This window comes from Myripristis murdjan, chromosome 15 (genome assembly GCF_902150065.1).
Source record: "Myripristis murdjan chromosome 15, fMyrMur1.1, whole genome shotgun sequence".
In the NCBI taxonomy this organism is placed as follows: Eukaryota; Metazoa; Chordata; class Actinopteri; order Holocentriformes; family Holocentridae; genus Myripristis; species Myripristis murdjan.
Genome location: NC_043994.1, coordinates 27,964,885 through 27,970,884, shown reverse-complemented (window position 1 = coordinate 27,970,884; position 6,000 = coordinate 27,964,885). Strand labels below are relative to the sequence as shown.

The 6,000-nt window shown below is 39.4% G+C and overlaps 1 long non-coding RNA gene across 1 annotated transcript; it reads left to right on the top strand.

Moving 5' to 3' along the window:
* Nucleotides 1-813: 813 nt before the first annotated feature.
* LOC115373138 (uncharacterized) lies at nt 814-4,309 on the top strand. The gene is made up of 3 exons (XR_003929502.1): nt 814-892; nt 3,897-3,981; nt 4,130-4,309. It is a non-coding gene; the product is annotated as an uncharacterized LOC115373138 (long non-coding RNA).
* Nucleotides 4,310-6,000: the final 1,691 nt, after the last annotated feature.

The following is a 6,000-nucleotide window of genomic DNA, read 5'->3' as shown; positions in this document are numbered from 1 at the left end:
AAATGCTTTCCTAAACCCAAAGAAGGAATGATTTTCTTGTAAATCACTTCACTTTTTTTCCCACAATGTCTTCCAATTAAAAACGTTAAATAGTGCTAATACATAAAACATACGTTTTACAGTTTATGAGGAATTGGAGTGATGAACTTCAGAAATGGAATAAACATTTATAAATGTTTATCTCCTGCTAAATATTGGACTTTTTACTTTTGTGACAGTCAGAGGTAGCCTCGTTCCAGGCCTGTGAATCACACGTTCACTTTAAAAAGTTTCGAGCGATTCTGTTGGTGGAAACCGAAGATTGAAAGAGTAAGAACTTAACAATTCAGTCTTGATACACTCTTAAAACTGTTGGTTAAAAATGACTCACTTTGGGTAATTTTGGTAACCCAGCGCCGGGTGAGGAAGGGGCCGACCCAGATCTGGGTTTCTATGAAGCAGCAGGGTTGGGTTATGAGTTTGACCCAACATGGTGGGCTGTGCTTTCCACCCAAAACTGGGTAAAAATGACTACATTGTTCAGTTAAAGTGACCAAATATTGGGTTGAAAATTTTAATGCAAATCCTTGGTTATCAGTGTCACTTTGATTAAAATTACTTGTTTTATTTTATTTTGGCCAACTTCTGCATTTAGAAATTAGCTGAAAATTTTTAATTGTTATGAAATGATGCAGTAATGAAACAAGTCCATGATTTCCCAGCCATTATTTTCTTGCTACAAGCAACAACAACAACAAAAAAAAAAGAATTTGCTCCAGTTGTACTGTCTTAGCATTTCCTGTTCAAATAAAGTCAGGTCAGGTCATGTGTCGTGTCAAACCCTCCCAACCTGTAACCCAACAGCCTCAACCCATCAGCCCAGCATTTGGACTAACTGGGCTACGCTAACACGGTAAACCTGTAACTAATTCAAATTTCACTGTTAACATGAACTTAGCCTAGTTATCTTGGTGTATTACAGGTAGAGAGCACAACCTGTACACAGCTATACAAATAAATAGCTAAACAAAGCTGTGACTCACGCTACCTAACACTAGTTTCTGCCAACGGTTCGTGTGCTCTCCAGCTATAGTTTATGTTAGCTAGAGTCAGCTAGAGTGCCTGTAGAGAGAGAGTGGCGACAACTCCGTTCACTGCAACGGTTCAGTTTTTTCACAGCAATGGCGGCGTACGGAGACCCTCGAAAGTTCCCGGAAGTTAGCATAAGCTAACCGCCACACAATGTATTCCAACGGAGCAGATTGTCGGAGCTACACTTTTCAAGGTAAAATGTTTAAATAATCGTATTTCCATATCAATTGTGCATCGAAATCAAATTGACACGAGTAATTAAGTATGTTGACGGATTGTCACCGCTTTGATTAGTAGATTTAGAGAATATAAACCGATAAAAGTTTAGGCTAGCACACTGGATAATGATAGCAACACATGCCGCAGGTTTATAAATGCAAATTCTATTGTTAAATATAACTTCATCCAACGCTGTTGATAGCGAGGTTAATATGTAGGGAGAACTATTGTACTTCTATTTAATTTTAATTTATTATTGAGGCTGCGGAATGATGGGCAAAGCACTCGATATGAAGATATTGATTCTGGACTGTGGGTCATAATGTGTCTTATTACCACCGCGTTGCACACACTTAACTCTATACAGGCCAATAATAACACAGGTCATTTTACATAACTAGAAAGTGAGCTATTTTGTGGAATAGTGCAGTTAATAGCAGTTACCTATACTAGGTGCTGTGTGGTCAAGAAGCAGTGATGTGATTTTTTTCTTGTCATTTTGTTGTTTTGTTTTTTTGTTTGTTTGTTTTTTGCTTGAATCCGCAACCTCAGCCTTATAAATCTCCAGATGATTTTTTCTTTTCCTCCACAGCATGATGGAAGCTTGTTGGAGAGTGCCAGAGCTTCCTTCTCCAACACACCCACAGCGTTAGGAAGCTCCATGGCTTTTGTGTTATTTTCTCTGTTCTGTGTTCTGTTTTTAATTAAAAAATATTAAACTTCCCTATGGTGTGGTCTTTGAAAATGTGCAATGCATTGTTTGAATATGATTACCTCACATATTTTTTTTGTTTTCACAATCAATGAAGGTGGTCATATTTCTCCTGCTGACTTTAGCCATCCATATTTTCCTCCTGTGCCTGTCTTTGGGGAAGCCATACATGCGCACGCCTTTCTCTGAACGATTGGAGCATCCCCATGCAGCACAGCATACCATGGTGAAGACTATTCAAGGACAGCAGAGAAAACACATGGCTAGACATGCTGATCTATTAGAGTTCTATGCTGCTGTAAAGGAATTCATTTTGTTATTAAGTGTATTTGGAAAAACAGAGTATGTGTGTGATTTATTATGTATAATATGTAGAGAGTAAGTTTGGGATAGTTAACAGTGATAGAAATCCATATATTTGCAATGAATTGAAATCAAAATTGTATTTATTTGCCATGGATTACCTGCAAGAACTCTATATTGTGAGTCCAGACTTGTGTAGTTACTTGGGAAATCATAGTCTGCCTCAGTCAAAATAAAAAAAAAAAAAAACAACATAAAACTGAAAATATTTATATTTTATTGCTGTCAGCGACTGTACAGGTTTAGTGAAAGTAACAGACTTAAAAGTAATTCACACAAGGAGATGTTGATAAGTAAGAGTAGTTAACAAAATGATAGGAGTCCATTTATTTGCTATGATTAGAAATCCAAATTTTATTTATTGGACATGGATTTCCAGACTTATTGTGTTGTCAGTTGGCAAATCAATGTTCGTCACCTGTTAGTCTGCCTCAGTCAAAACTGAGAGATAAAATGAGAAAATATTACGATTTACATTGCTGTAGATGACCATACAGGTTTAGTAAATTTAACATAGTTCAAATCAATTAACACAACTATGAAAAAATATTGCACAGCAAAGCATTTATTGATCATGTTTTTACCGATTATCGTATTATTCCTATTGCTTTCTATTGCCCGCCGAGCACTTCCTGGAACTTTTGGGGGCTACATAGACCACGTGATCGGCGAGCGTTTTGAGCTTCCGGTGGCGCCACTCTCTCTCTACAGGCACTCTAGAGTCAGCTAACTTGAGCTATTAATTGCTTATACTGTGTTTTCAGCATGAGCCCTTATAAAGTATTTATAGAAGTTTGCAGCTATAGACACTGTGGCCCATGCACTGTGCGTCCATAGCATCATGCTAACAGCTAGAACAAGCTAAAAACAGCACGAACCAGTACACTGTAAATAGCAATAAATACCTTTAGCTCACACTGCAGCTTGTCATGATGAGTGTGGAGACAAATACAGAAATACAGTTTGGTGAAGCAAGACATTTGTGTGGGCATACTGCCAGCTAAACCTGCCATCAACAAGGCATTAATAAATGAAAGCCTTAACAGCCACAATAACGCAAATTAGTCTATTTTTAACCCAAGACTTTTCAGAGTGTTAGAAAAGATAATTGCTCGTTATACTAGACAGGCGTCAGTGAAAGTCACTGTTATCACCCACACACGCTGGTTAGGAAGGCTTTCATGTGAGAATACTGTGTGATTGCATCTGAATGTGTAATTATTTTCTGTGGTGAGAATTTAGCATAAGCTTCATGTTTGGCAAGTTTTGTCATGAAAGACAATTTTTGTCTAGATAGATAGACAGGTCAGGGTTTCCTCCAGGATTTTTTGAAGGTGTGGGGGAGGGCTTCAGTGTCAGGTCATGGCCAGGCCACGAAAAAAAAATAAAAGTGAAATTATGACAACTTAAAACTGAATGTTTTTATAAATAAATACTTTATTTATATTGCAAGATGTCACTGTATCCCTATCTACTGGCACAATGTGCAGCCTGGCACTTTATCTTTTTTTTTTTTTTTTTTTTGAAAAAGAGCTCTAAGGCTCTGTTGTAGTTAAACTCAGTCAGAGGTGGCCCACAGATGCTGCCAGATGGCCCCCCTGCAGCCTGCTCCTCAGGTCTGTCTTCACCTACACAAAAATACAATTAAAAGTGATTAAAAGGGATTTGGGAAATTGAGAAAAGCCAAATCATCTCTGACTTACAGTTTACTATTAACCAAATGTCTTACCCTGTTCATTGCTGAAAAATCACTCTCTCTCACAGGTCACAGAGGATATGGGCACTGTTAGGGCAATGGCTGCTAGCTGGCTCAGGCATGGGTACAGCTGTCCCCGTTCATCGCTCTGCGATGCCAGTTTCATCATTATGTTGAGCTGGTCTGTATTCTGACACACATTAAATGGAAAACACTGATCAGGGTTCCTCAATCATGTTTCTGTATAATTCCCCTCTTGATTAAATTCTCATTTTACCTTGAAGGCTCCAGTCAGTAGATGCTGCTTATATGATGTCCATTCTTGGGGCAGGGCAGGATTTTCAGGTTTTTGAAGGAATTTTGCAGACAGGGTCCAAAGATGTCCTGTGTTGACGTGAAAGGCACGTGAAAGGCTCCCAGGATGTCCAGGTGTTGAAACCTTCTGTCCAAGCTGTCTCGCAGGCCAGCCAGATAAGGCTCCATTACCTAAACATAACACAAAAAAGAAAATGAGTAACTTTTTAAAGTGATAGATTGAAAACCTTATTTGATTCTCTGATTATAGCATCTAACTTCACAGCCATCCAAAATGTACCTGAGTCCTGAAGTGGGACCAGAGCCCCTCCTTGCCTTTGTCACTGGGAGCTAATAAGGGCAGTCACACAATGCTTAGCTTTTTGGTTTAAGACAAAAAATGATTAAATAAGCCATGATAGGTTGTGTTGCCGGGAAGTTTACATTTTCCTTTTGGAAAATCTTGGAGAGCCGAGCCAGATGTGGCAGCGCGCCTGCCTGCAGGTAGACTCCTGCGACAAAGCGGTATGTGCAGCAGAAACCATAAAGGCCCTTGGCTACAGGGCACCTGTTCACCTCGGTCTCTTCAGCCAAAGCAGCCAGAACAGCCGGCAGGTTTCTCTGTATCGTGGTGATTGCCAGGTGTTGAGACAGCCAGCGGGTGTCTTTTGAAAAATATTTCAGTCATGAGATAAAAGCTAATAACAAAGAAAGTGCATCTGTGCACAATAACAGCCACACTTGCTGTTACAAGATACAATATACAGTACAGGCCAAAAGTTTGGACACACCTTCTCATTCAATGCGTTTTCTTTATTTTCATGACTATTTACATTGTAGATTCTCACTGAAGGCATCAAAACTATGAATGAACACATGTGGAGTTATGTACTTAACAAAAAAAGGTGAAATAACTGAAAACATGTTTTATATTCTAGTTTCTTCAAAATAGCCACCCTTTGCTCTGATTACTGCTTTGCACACTCTTGGCATTCTCTCGATGAGCTTCAAGAGGTAGTCACCTGAAATGGTTTTCACTTCACAGGTGAGCCTTATCAGGGTTAATTAGTGGAATTTCTTGCTTTATCAATGGGGTTGGGACCATCAGTTGTGTTGTGCAGAAGTCAGGTTACTACACAGCCGACAGCCCTATTGGACAACTGTTAAAATTCATATTATGGCAAGAACCAATCAGCTAACTTCATCTATCCTTCAGTGAGAATCTACAATGTAAATAGTCATGAAAATAAAGAAAATGCATTGAATGAGAAGGTGTGTCCAAACTTTTGGCCTGTACTGTACGTATGTTTTTCAAGGCCTCCAAGCCCAGGGACTGTGCTGCAGTTTTTAAAACAGCAATTCTGTTGGCACTGTTGTGAAAATAAAGATGGAGCTGCTGCAAGTGGTCCCTGAAGGTGGCCATATAGGTGACATCAGATGAGGCATCCCTGCATGCCAGGGCCAGGCGATGTGCAGCACATGCAACCGGCAGCAACCAAGGGAAGTCATCCTGGAGCTGCTTTGTTACACCATTCAACCTCCCTGTTTCAAGAATAAAACAAAATCAGTACATGCAGTAACTAATCATGTTCAGAACCCTGATTAACATTCTACTTTCTTATGTTGCAAGTTCATCCCAGTCATC